We start from the raw sequence: 13,256 nt of genomic DNA on the forward strand, positions 1-13,256 counted from the left end.
AATTGGAAATGGCAGATAATTTTTTTTGTTGTTATTGTGCTATGCCCTAACATGGACTTAGCATGCTGATAAAGGCCTACCAGAGGATGTGCTGGTGTCCTATGGTATTTTCCATGGTTGTGTGTGGTAATCATATACAAACTATTTTTCTAATATCTTTGAGGGGGAGTGTCATGGGTAGAGACTGGGCATGGAAGCAGTGTTCCCTCTAAGATAGGAAGGCAGATGTGCAAGTCATGATGTGCTCTGAGCAGCAGCTGGTTAAGGCTGGACTGGCACATATTTGTGAGTGTGTGTGTGGGGGGGGATACAAAGACAAGCAATTTTTGAAAATTATGCCAAATTATATTAAAAATTGAGAAGTTAAATTATTTCTATTGAACTGGAAAGAAAATATAAAGCTGTACATAAATATATGCATACTCATATACACACTAAAACAATATTAACAGTAAAAAAAACAGTAATACAGTGATGTGACAGAGTTTTAACCCCTCCCCCTTCCATTCTGATTTTCCCTATTATTGTAATATGTCACACTACACTACAATATATTGGCAAAAATATGAGGAGAGGAGGACACCTATGCTCATATATTGAAGAAAGAGGAAATAATAATAATGAAAAATAAAAAAAAATATAAGAATGAAAAACATAAAAACACTGAAGAAACTGTGAAAAAGAAGCCTGTGAGAGAGGAAACTTTAGAGACTTCAGTATTGGGGAACTATGATAGAATAAAATGCTTTATAACGGTATCCCCCGGGCAGAGCAATTTGTGATGGCTATTGAAGCTCAAGTGAATTCGCCCAATACATCATCTTGAGTGATCAAAATGTGCTTCGATAAAACTTGAACGCTTAAACACGTGGTGAATAAAGAAATGGGTGGCAGTTTATAACTTATTCATTTCCCTCTTTCAAAAAATCGTCATAGTTCAAAAAAGTGTAATAAAGAAAGAATGCCAACAATATGTGACCATAAATATCATGAAAGTTCAATTAAAAAATCCAACTTAGCTGGAACTGTCCATCACTGGCTAAGGTAAGTCCGTAATGTGCCCGACAGAGCTCTGTTTCGCTGTCTTCTTCAGGAGCTGAACTTCCTCCAATCAAAATCTTTCAGAAAACGTTTTACACTCCAAAGTGGATCAATCTATTCCAAAATGAAACGTAAGAGATAAATACTCAAAGAGATTTTATTATCTCTACAGCCCGCACATTTATATGCGGCAAGTCATTTGTTTTTTCTCTATACACCACACTACAACCATAAAATAATTTACCTAGCACTGTTTTTGGTAGGTTGCCTTTTAGTTTGCTGATTACCAAATATGGTTAGAACAGCCAGCTGAGAATTAGGGAAGCCAGGGCTCAAATCCCACTGATGTCACTTAAATCTCCATTCCCTCAGATCCAAAACTTAAAAATTATAAGCCCTCATGTTTCTATGTTTCGATCTTGGATAGGCACGTGGGATCTCTCAGAGAGAGAAAGAGATGATGGGCCATTTGGCCTTTATCTGCCATCATATTTCTGTTTCTATGAGAAATACCTACCTACTTGAGTGTAACTTGCCTTGAGGCATTACTGAGAAAGATATGATCTAAATCCAAATCCAATACTGGGTATAGTGTGAACTTAAGTAATGCAAAACACAAATGTCACTCAGGACCTACAGAACAATTCTAACATGCCCTATTAGCAGTCACAGACATACCTACCTAGGAAAAGACTGCCAAAAACACTGCGGTGGCCACTAGAACATCAATAGACCTATTGGAACACTAAACAAAACCACATTAAAAAAGAGAGAGAAAACAGATCAATCATGCACTCAATGCTAATAGAAAACCGTGTCTCTTTCAAACATGCAGAACACAGATCATCCAGTTTACAAAAAGTGACCACATATAAAAATAGAAATAAAAATTAAACTGAACCCCCAAGAAGTTAGACGCATTGGACATTTAATCACGCGCTAACCCCCGCGGCAAGCCAAAAACCTAATGCCTCGTCAATGGAGGCGTTAGGGACTAGCGCGGCAGGTGGTTTAATGCGCGGTATTCCGCGCGTTAAACCCCTACCGCGGCTTTGTAAAAGGACCCCCTAGTGAGGCCTAACTAAAATCCACGCACAACCCAAATTATTTCAATTAGCTGAAATGGTGTGATAAGTGACCGTGCCATTGATGTAAATTGGTAAATTAAAAAATGTATCTATGAGGAACTTAGAGCAGCACCTAGTGATGCCTAAGTTGAGTTGGCCTCCAAAACTTGACATCTACTTGGAAAGTAGGCATGCTTGGGTTATAGCTAGGCATCTCTTGTTAGGTGCTGGTTTATTAGGCTTGGTAAAGCCTGGTCTAATGTAACAGCACCTGTGTCTATGGTGCCTAACATAGTAAATGATGGCAGATAAAGACCCAATTGGTCCATCCAGTCTGCCCAAACATACAATCTCTATAATTTAATGCTTTAATTTAAATTGCTCTTTTTCTTAGATATCCTAGTAACGTCTATAACGTTATCGTGTGTTAGCATTATGTCCTCTTTAGAATGGCAATTTTATGCAGTTTTTTACGTTAATATTGTACGCAGTAAAATGCTGGATTCACAGGGAGAGCGTGACACAGTGGTTAAAGCTACAGCCTCAGCACCCTGGGGTTGTGGGTTCAAACCCACGCTGCTCCTTGTGACCCTGGGTAAGTCACTTAATCCTCCCATTGCCCCAGGTACATTAGAGAGATTGTGAGCCCACCTGGACAGACAGGGAAAATGCTTGAGCGCCTGAATAAAACTCTATTAAACCGTTCTGAGCTCTCCTGGGAGAACGGTATAGAAAATTGAAGAAAAAGAATAAAAACTATTATATTTTATTTATTTATATACCACATATATCCTACGCAGTATTTAAATTTGGCTCCTTTATCATATTTCCCAGGGTCACAAGGATCAGTGGGGGATTGAGCCAACAAGCAAACAGGAAAATCTATTATCCTGTCTAAACATGCCCCCATTGGGTTTTAGTAAAAGCGCAAACAAATGATGGCCAATTAATATTAATTTATTTATATTATAATTAGGCTCATAAATATGGTTGCATTTGCATAACAGAAATCCTTTTTCCTCAAGAATTTAATGCCGTCTTGCTGAGGGAAAGAATTCCAACATGTTGTCTAATCTAATCTAATCTAAACCTTAAGTTTATATACCGCATCATCTCCATGAGTATGGAGCTCGACACGGTTTACAAGAACTTAAAATAGTAGGTAGAGAGGAAGAAAAAAGGATTACATGAACTTATGTGAAGAAGGGGGGGGAAGGGGGGAAGGATAGAGTTACAATTTGCTGAAAAGCCAGGTTTTCAGTTGTTTGCGGAATAACTGAAGGGAGCTCAGGTTCCGCAACGGGGAAGTGAGGTCGTTCCAGAGACCTGTGAATTTGAAGAGAAGGGATTTTCCCAGTTTGCTTGCATAGTGGATGCCGCGTAGGGAGGGGAAGGCAGTTCTGGAGGAGTTGAAAGACAGTGGGATAAGAGGAGGGAGGATGCTATGAATGATCTTAAAAGCCAGGCAGGAACATTTGAAATGGATTCTGGGGATTATTGGGAGCCAGTGAAGTTTGGCAAGGAGTGGGGAGGCTTGGTCAGATTTGCGTTTTGAGAAGATCAGTTTGGCTGCAGTATTCTGGACTAGCTGGAGTCTTAGAAGACTTTTTTTTTGATAGATTTAAGTAGATGGCGTTGCAGTAATCTAGTTTGGAGAGGATGATGGATTGGACAAGGATGGCAAAGTGTTGTTGGCTGAAGTAGGATCTAGCTTTCCTCAGCATGTGGAGGGTGAAAAAGCATGATTTTGCCAAGGAATTGAGGTGGTCATTGAGGGAAGAGAGGAATCGATAGTGATACCAAGGACCTTGCATGAGAATTCGAACTGTAGTGTATCGCCTGTGGGTAGTGCGAAAAGTGTGGGCAGGTGTTCGAATTTTAGGCCGAGCCAGAGTAGTTTTGTTTTTGATTCGTTTAGTTTCATCTGTACCGAGAGGGACCAGGCACGGAGTCTCATTATGCAAGCTGTAATGTTTTCGTGGAGATTTGTGAGGTTCTGGTCAGTCTCAAGGAAGACAAGGATGTCATCTGCGTAAGTGTAGATTGTTTCCAGGGGGGATAGTTGAAAGAGTTTCAGGGAGGACATGTAGATGTTAAAGAGAACTCTATTTGAACTCTATCACTTTTATACCTTTTCCCCATCTTCATGTGATTGGCAAAAATATTCTGTCTATCATATGAGGCATCCCACACATGGTAGGAGATGGGCTTTGCACTTAGCAAAGACTTTCTTAACTTTTACAGGGAACTGGCTTAAAGAAAAGTTTTACAAGATATAACAGTTATATTTTTTTACAGTAATTTCTATAAAATAAGATTATAATGTATATATTTTTAAAAGAATTCCTTGACACCACTTAAGTTTAAATTTATTTATTGTATGGAAAACAATAATTGTACCCTTAAACAAAGAATGTATCCTTTAATTCAGTATTCTTATGTCTTAAAGGATGAATCAAATATAGCCCTCTGACTAACTTTCACTGTTTGCAAACCTGACAATCTGGACTTTTTCTGTCTCTGACTCTGTGTCTGTGAAGCTGACAATTTCACACAGAAAAGAACGCCCATACAACCCCCTTTAATGAGAATTTCTATACTGGACTTAAGAAGCCCCCCTTTACATCTGGCTGAGATAAACCAACACAATTAAAGAGACTTTTTGCATTCCTACACGAGAATACCCACTTGTGCTTTATTTTTGTGAAAAGGAAATAAGGATTTGTAAAATCTAATTCAGTATTATAAAATTAAGGAAAGCTACAATATTCACGAGGCTTCAAGCGTGGGAAACAGAACAAAGAAAGAAAGAAGATAGAGAAAGATTAATACCTCTACAAATGTGTTATATATGCATGTACCCAATTTCCCTTACGATCTTGCTTAACCCAGCAATTGACAGAGTGACACAGGAGAATCAAATCCACAATCACAATATGTAGACACGAAGGAGTGGAAGAGTCCAAAAAAAGACTGGTGGAGTGCAAAAAAGACCGGTGAACTCCAGATATTTCACAAACACCCTTCCGTTATTTCTCAATATAACAACACCGTAAGCATGCTAATGGTGGCGTTGTTCACAGTGGCTTTCATATTGTATTCCTTTTGATCTACTAGTGTGAGGTTGAAGTAATCATTGGACGTGTATCTGTTGACTTTTACACAATCTTTGAGACTCCGGAGGCAGGCCGTCTGGCCGAAACATGTGCATGTCGAGTCGGTGTTGTTATATTGAGAAATAGAGGAAGGGTGTTTGTGAGCTATCTGGAGTTCACCAGTCTTTTTTGGACTCTTCCACTCCTTCGTGTGTAGGTTAAACCAGCAATTTACATAAATACTGAATTCCCATTTTCCTTTGCTATATACCGTTTTCTGGTCTTTTATGATCTATCTTCTAAAAGTTTTATTGTGTTCACATATAAGACCCTCTGATCAGGACTTAGAAAGGTCACTGTCACGCCCAACTATTTATTTTGCGCTGTTTGCATTAACCAGGCCTGCCAGACAAGTCAGGGTGCTAAGACTGTAGCTCTAATCACCATACCACAAATACTCAGATAGTAAACCGAATGTCAATTCCAAAGCCAAGCTTATATCCTCTTAATTTACAAGCAGCCATTTCTCTAGGATAAATATCAAACATGTACCTTCAGCACTTGTCCAGATCATCTTTTGGTCTCTATGTTCTTCAATCAAAGTACATGAAAAAAAAAAAAAATAAAAAAAAAATAAATATATATATATATATACAGTGGTACCTCGGTTTACGAGTGCACCGGTTTGCGAGTGTTTTGCAAGACGAGCAAAACATTTGCAAAATCGGTGCCTCAGAAACCGAGCATGGCTCGATTTATGAGCGCCCCCCCCCCTCGCAATCCGATACTTCCCCCCCGCGATCCGTCAACCCCCGACGCGATCCGGCACCCCAGCCACGATCTGGCACCCCCACGACGCTTCTTACCCTCATCTGGGCACTGGTACCGGCATGTCCTGTGCTTGGTGCCAGTGCCCGAAGATCGGCCTCCTCTTCTGCTCAAGGTACCACTGTATATATATATTGCATACTAAATCCTCTATTTTTTGGACTAAAGAATATTCCTTGCAAAAACTGGTCTACTTTTGAGTGTGAGTTGGCGCTAGATAGGCTTGAGTTAGGTGGATGTGACTTAGACATCACTTAGGTATGCTGGAGGCATCCATATATAGGTAAATTGGGCTTCTATTTTGGTGAGTATAGAAGACTCCAGTTTGATATTACTTAAGCAAAACACATGAAAATATATATATATTGCATACTAAACCTTCTATTTTCGGGGTAAAGAGGACTCCTCTTTGATACTAATGGAAAAAGATGTTTAATAATGCATTACACAAGCAAAGCACATGAAAAATATATAGCATACTAAACCTCATTCCCAAAAGACTAAGAAAATAAGAAGAGAATCCCTACTCACATTGGCTGTGGTTCAGAGCAAGTGGACATGTCTGATGCACAATCTTGACATCATTGTGACATCATCATTATGCCCCTAGATGTCAGAATGTCACTAAAAATAATAGGACTATGCGCTAGGGTACCTGACCATACTAGGGATTTGAAGATGGAAACCATGCCTTTAACAACTGAGCCACAGGAGTTTCCTTTTAGGGAGAGATTCCTGCCATTTGAGATGGTACCTTAGGAGATCATAGCCATCTCATGGTGCTGGGGGGGATTTAGAAGATAGAAGAAGTGCCTTTAACCACAGAGCCAAAGGTGCTTCCTTTTAGGTAGGGGTTCCTATTATTTTTTTTAGTGACATTCTGCCATCTAGGTGCATATTGATGATGTCACAATAATGTCAAGATTTTGCATCAGACACGTCCACTTGCTCTGAACCACAGCCACGGTGAGTAAGAACATAAGAACATAAGAAGTTGCCCCCGCTGAGTCAGACCAGAGGTCCATCTTGCTCAGCGGTCCGCTCCCGCGGTGGCCCATCAGGCCTAGTGCCTGAACAGTGGTCCCTGATTAATTTTGTAACTTACCTCTAATCCCATCCCTATAATCTACCTCTACTCTTATCTGTACCCCTCAATCCCTTTGTCTTCCAAGTACCTATTCCTAAGGGTATCTTTCATTTTTGTAACCTTGAGGTTTAGCATGCAATCTATATAATAAAACCGTAGGCGGCGCATGCGCAGTCTTATCGGCGTGCTTCCGTGATCCGTATGTCCGTGGCCGCCAAGACTGCAGCATGCCCCGCGCTTACTACGGCCCCACGTGCAGCTCAGTTCGGCACGGCGGTTTCCCCAGATAGGGGAAGCCGAAAAACTCAATCCCGCCTCATGGTCCTGCCGCCGCTCACGAATTCCCCCCCCCCAATCCTCCTGCAACAGCCGCTACCGCTCCTGTTCAAAGCGGCCTGCTGAGGTTCGCGGCCGCTGTAACGAACCTCGCAGGCCGCTCTCCACATGGTAGCACGTTCCCTCTGACGCAATCGCGTCAGAGGGAACATGCTACCGAGTTGGAGAGCGGCCTGCGAGGTTCGTTACAGCGGCCGCGAACCTCAGCAGGCCGCTTTGAACAGGAGCGGTTGCGGGAGGGGGGGGGAGTTTTAACAGGAGGAGTCGCCGAAAAAAACCTTCAGCCGCAGCAGGCCAGCACACGGGAAGGGAAGGGGGAGGGGCCGAACGGAGCAGGGCAGCTCAAGGTAAGAAGGGAATGGGGGGTGGGGGAAAATGTTTCTACTACTCAGCAGGGACCTGGAGGGGAAGGGAAAACCGCTGCTGCTTCTGCAAAGGAAAGTGGTGGTAGGGGAGAGAAGGGAATGGGGGTGGGTGGGGGAAAATGCTGCTACTACTTCTCAGAGATCTGGAGGGGAAGGGAAATATCACAGCTGCTTCTGCAAAATAAAGTGGGGGGGGAGAGAAGGGAATGGGGGGTGGGGGAAAATGCTGCTACTGCTTCAGCAAGGACCTGGAGGGAAAGAGAAATACCGCTGCTGCTTCTGCAAAGGAAAGTGGGGGGGGGAGAGAAGGGAATGGGTGGGTGGGTGGGGGGAAATGCTGCTACTACTTCACAGGGATCTGGAGGGGAAGGGAAATAGCACTGCTGCTTCTGCAAAGGAAAGTGGGGGGGGGGAGAGAAGGGAATGGGGGGGGGGGGGGGGGAAATGCTGCTACTACTTCACAGGGATCTGGAGGGGAAGGGAAATAGCACTGCTGCTTCTGCAAAGGAAAGTGGGGGGGGGGGGGGGAGACACAGAAAGAAATACAGACAGACAAAGGAGGCTAGGGAGAGAGACAGACAGAAATAAAGACAGACGGGACCAGAGAGACACAGAAATAAAGACAGACAGGCAAAGGGTGCCAGGGAGAGAGAGAAAAAAATTGCAGGAGGGAGAAAGATAGAAAGAAAGGAAGAAAGAAACAGGAGCAGGGAGAGAGACATAAAGAAAGAAAGACAGACAGCCATATATTCTAGCACCCGTTAATGTAACGGGCTTAAACACTAGTATATATATAATGTGCTTTGCTTGAGTAATGCATTATTAAACATATTTTGAACTTTATATCAAACTGGAGTCCTCTTTAGCTGCCAAAATAAAGCCCTGTTCACCTATATGCAGCCACTTCCAACACACCTAAGTGATACCTAAGTCACGTTCACCTGACTCAAACCTATCTAGTGCCCAACTAATGCTCAAAAGTAGACCTGCTTTTGCAACACCTACATTTTAGGCATTAGGTATGACGCACACTCAGTGGCATTCAATTCTGTAAATAGATATCTAAATCAAACTCACGCCCACATCTATCCTATTAGGTGAAGCTTTTTCCGATTGGGCATCCGTGAAATTGCAGACACCTATTTTGTGAATCGCATCCATTCTTTGGATATCTAACTTGCAATTAGTGCTTGTAGAAGTCATTAATTGGGCTTATTCTCCACTTTATTTGGACACCTAAGTCAATGGATGCCCATATTGTGGACGCCTAAAGTGAGACACCTTTTACAGAATCTACCCCTAAGTTCTCTACTGCTCTATTGGCATGTCTATATGTCCTGTCCATTACAATGCTGGCCCCTCCTACACCCAAATGGTCTGGATTTAGATGTTTTGAACTTGGACTTTTCTCCGGTCAAAAATGTTCCCCAAAGTTAGGCATCTTAAGGATGGATGTCCTAATGGTCAAGACATCTAAATAGGCAATTTCTGAAGAAAAAAAATTGGACATCTAGCAGTTTAAAAATGGCTGTTTCTCCACCCTGATTTTTTAAGGTCTTGCGGGAAATATCCATAGCTGGACTTGAACACACTATTGAAAATGGCCCACCATGTATAGAATTCAGTCCTTAACAGGAATAGTGTGTGAAAATGTGTTAGCATAAATTAGTAATTGCAGTCCAGAACTGGCCAATTTGGCTTTGAAAACTACTCTTTTAATAGAACTCAATGAACTGAAACAGTTCTTGTCCTTAATTTTTTTTATTCTTTGTCTATTTCTTTGTTCTTTTTTTTTTATTTGGCTAGACCCTGCTTCCTGGAATGACTTCATATGCTCTGAGAAGTTTCCTTTTGTCTGCAAGGTCGCTGGCCCTACCTGTTTGACAAATGAAATTATAGGTTAATACTTAGTCAATTCAGACATGGAGACACTACAATGTTATTTGGAGAAGATATCTGAAGCAAATGATAATTCATATATTTGATTTTTAGTCTTGTAAATTTTGGTCTGAAAAGCAGGCCCTGGGGGGAAAAGATAACCAGATCTGCACTCTATGACTTCATATCTTTTCTGTTTCTTACGTTAACCTACAATAGTTGATTTTTATTATGCCTTTAAGAACATTAAAATACCTTATGTTTCACACAGCTGATTATGTATGTTTTTTAGCATAACACTTTAGAATTTAATTTGATAAAATGCTTCCCAAACCAAATGCCAAAACCTGCATTAAAATGATCAAAACCATGTGTGAAACAATAAGTTTGATAAAGAATCCTCAGGTTTTTTTTTCTAGATTAACTATGACAACCAATAAGTCCTACATTTCCAAGGCTCTAGCAATAGGGTAGTGTTAGAAGCTACACATGAGATACCGTGCACGGCTAGGATTGGAAATGGCAGAGAATATTTTTTTCTTTGCAAAAAGATATTGGTAAGGTGTGCTAAGTCCTAACATGGATTTAGGCTGCCAAAAAAGGCATACCATAGAGTGCTTGTTGTAGGTTTCCGAGTCTCGCGTCTTGTCAGGTAGAGACCAATATTTCAGCCATCATACTGTGACTTTCTTCAGGGTATGCTGTGAGGTCTGCAGTCTGACTTTGTAAATAGTAGGTCCACTGACCTGATTGGGAACAGGGCAGTCCGTTGGTCACCGATTTGAATTTTGGTGGGAAAGTCAATTGGTCAGTGGACCCACTATTTACATTACATTACATTACATTAGAGATTTCTATTCCGCCTGTGCCTTGCGGTTCTAGGCGGATTACAATATAGAAGATATCTGGGCATTTCCAGTGGAGTTACATTACAGTAGAAGAGTAAGTTACAGGTAAATAGTAAAGAATTACAATACATTCAAGATCACAGAAGATGTACATAACAACTGAATCAAGTTACATCGGGTAGAGAGTAACATCAAATAACTATAAGCGAAGGTGGTTACATAATGTTGAAGATTACATGACGTTGGTTTCTTAATGTTGATGATACTATATGGGTGGTGTTCCCAAGGTGTTGGTTGGGAATTCATTTGATGGTGGTTAAAGTGATGGGAGATATTTTTTGAATAGTAGTGTTTTTATTTCTTTTCGGAATTCTTTTATGTCTGTTGTTTTGATCAGTAGTTTTGAGATGGTAGGGTCAATTTTAGCTGCCTGTGTCCCTAGAAGGTTGTCGTAAAGTTTCTTACGTCAAGTACCATTGAGGGGAGGGTAGGTGAAGAGGTTCTGTGTTCTCCTTCTTCTGGGTGAGAGGCAGTAATAAAAATGGTTGTTTAGGTAGCTGGGTGCAGTGCCATGGGTTATTTTGAATAGAAGACAGTAGAATTTGAATTGTATTCTTGCTTTTATCGGTAGCCAGTGAGATTCTAAGTATGCGTTGGTAATGTGGTCATATTTGCTGAGTGAGTAAATGAGTCTGAGGGCTGTGTTCTGGACGGTCTGTAATTGTTTTATTGTCTTGATTGGGCATGGTAGTTAGAGGCTGTTGCAGTAGTCTAGAATACTAAGCACAAGGGATTGGACAATGATCCTGAATTGATCTTTGTTAAAGAATTTTCTTATTTTTCTTAAATTTCGCATTGTGAAGAATGCTTTTTGGATGATTTTGTGGATTTGTGCATTTACAAAGTCAAACTGCAGACCTCACAGCATACCCTGAAGAAAGCCACAGCATGAAGGCTGAAATATTGTTTTCTACCTGATAAGATGCAACAAGACCTGGAAACCTGTAACAAGCACAATACCAGCTACAGAAACTCTGAGAGAACATACCACAGGATGTGCTGGTGCCCTGTGGTAAACTCTATGTTTGTATGCAGTAATCAAGTGCAAACTATTTTTCTAGTATCTTTGAAGGGGAGTGTCATGGGTGAACATTGGGCATGGAAGCATTAACCAGTTGGCACATCTGTATTACCGTATACTAGCTAGTTGACACAGGATTAATATGGGAACATTTATTCTCTGACTGACACCCTAACTTAAGTCCAAAACACCATTTAAAAGTGCATTTAAGAGAAATTAGAAGGTGCCTACTGGTACCTAAAAAACGGCGTTGGAATCACACCTCTGGAGTCGCCTACTGGTGTCTAAAGTCACTATAAGGGTGGCTAATGCCAGAACTGGTGTTAGGCACCGGTAGGTGCCTCCAGAGCATAGTAGCATAGTAGATGATGGCAGATAAAGATCCAAATGATCAATCTAGTCTGCCCAACCTGATTCAATTACATTTTTTTTTCTTCTTCTTAGCTATTTCTGGTCAAGAATCCAAAGCTCTGCCCGGGACTGTTCTTAGGTTCCAACTACTGAAGTCCCTGCCAAAGCCCACTCCAGCCCACATACCATCTAAACCATCCCAGCCATTGAAGCTCTCCCCAGCCCATCCTCCCCCAAACGGCCATAAACAGACACAGACCGTGCAAGTCTGCCCAGTACTGGCCTTAGTTCTTCAATATTTACTATTATTTTCTGATTCTAGATCCTCTGTGTTCATCCCACGCTTTTTTGAACTCCGTCACCATCTTCATCTCTACCACCTCTCTCAGGAGCACATTCCAGGCATCCACCACCCTTTCCGTATAGAAGAATTTCCTTACATTGCTCTTGAGTCTACCACCCCTCAACCTCAAATTATGTTCTCTGCTTTTACCATTTTCCTTTCTCTGGAAAAGATTTTGTTCTACTTTAATACCTTTCAAGTACTTAAATGTCTGAATCATATCTCCCCTGTCCTGCCTTTCCTCTAGGGTAACAAAAAAAGCAGAAACCTCCCAAACCCCAAGAACTGGAACCAGACAAGGGGGAGAGACAAGAGCGGAGATGGTAGAACTATATAAACACAACTACAAATAATTATGTGTGGTATACACGGGAGAGCCCTCAGTCACACAGCCACCCACTGGAACTCCCAGCGGTACAGGCTGTCACTTGGCTTACACCCAGAAGAGTGTTAACTGTGAAACATCCCCGGGCTCTACTCCGTGTTATTTTTGTAATAAAGTGCACCCAACAGTGCTCAGTGTGAAAAAAGATATAAATAAATTTAAAAAAACACACTCTACCATTTACAGCAATTGCCTCTGCCCCTTGTCCAGGGGGCCAAAGTATCAAACGTCCAAATCCAGCAGAGCAAAAAAATGCCAACAGGAAGTACTTAGCTTCTCCGTGGAAACGAACAGCCAGCAGAGATCTTGGTTCGTCCGATGGGACTCCGTTTCGGGGGTGCACATCCCCTTCTTCAGGAACGGCTGGACTGCGCTGTGACCCTCCAAATCATCCGGCACAGCTTGAGTTGACAAAGCAGGAAATGGTCCATTTCCTACTTTGTCAACTCAAGCTGTGCCGGATGATTTGGAGAATCACAGCGCAGTAAAAGATACATGCACCTTACAGAATCACGCTACGCACCGGTGCATTGCATAACTTGAAGGTGCAC

This window comes from Geotrypetes seraphini, chromosome 16 (assembly GCF_902459505.1).
Source record: "Geotrypetes seraphini chromosome 16, aGeoSer1.1, whole genome shotgun sequence".
Taxonomy (NCBI): Eukaryota; Metazoa; Chordata; class Amphibia; order Gymnophiona; family Dermophiidae; genus Geotrypetes; species Geotrypetes seraphini.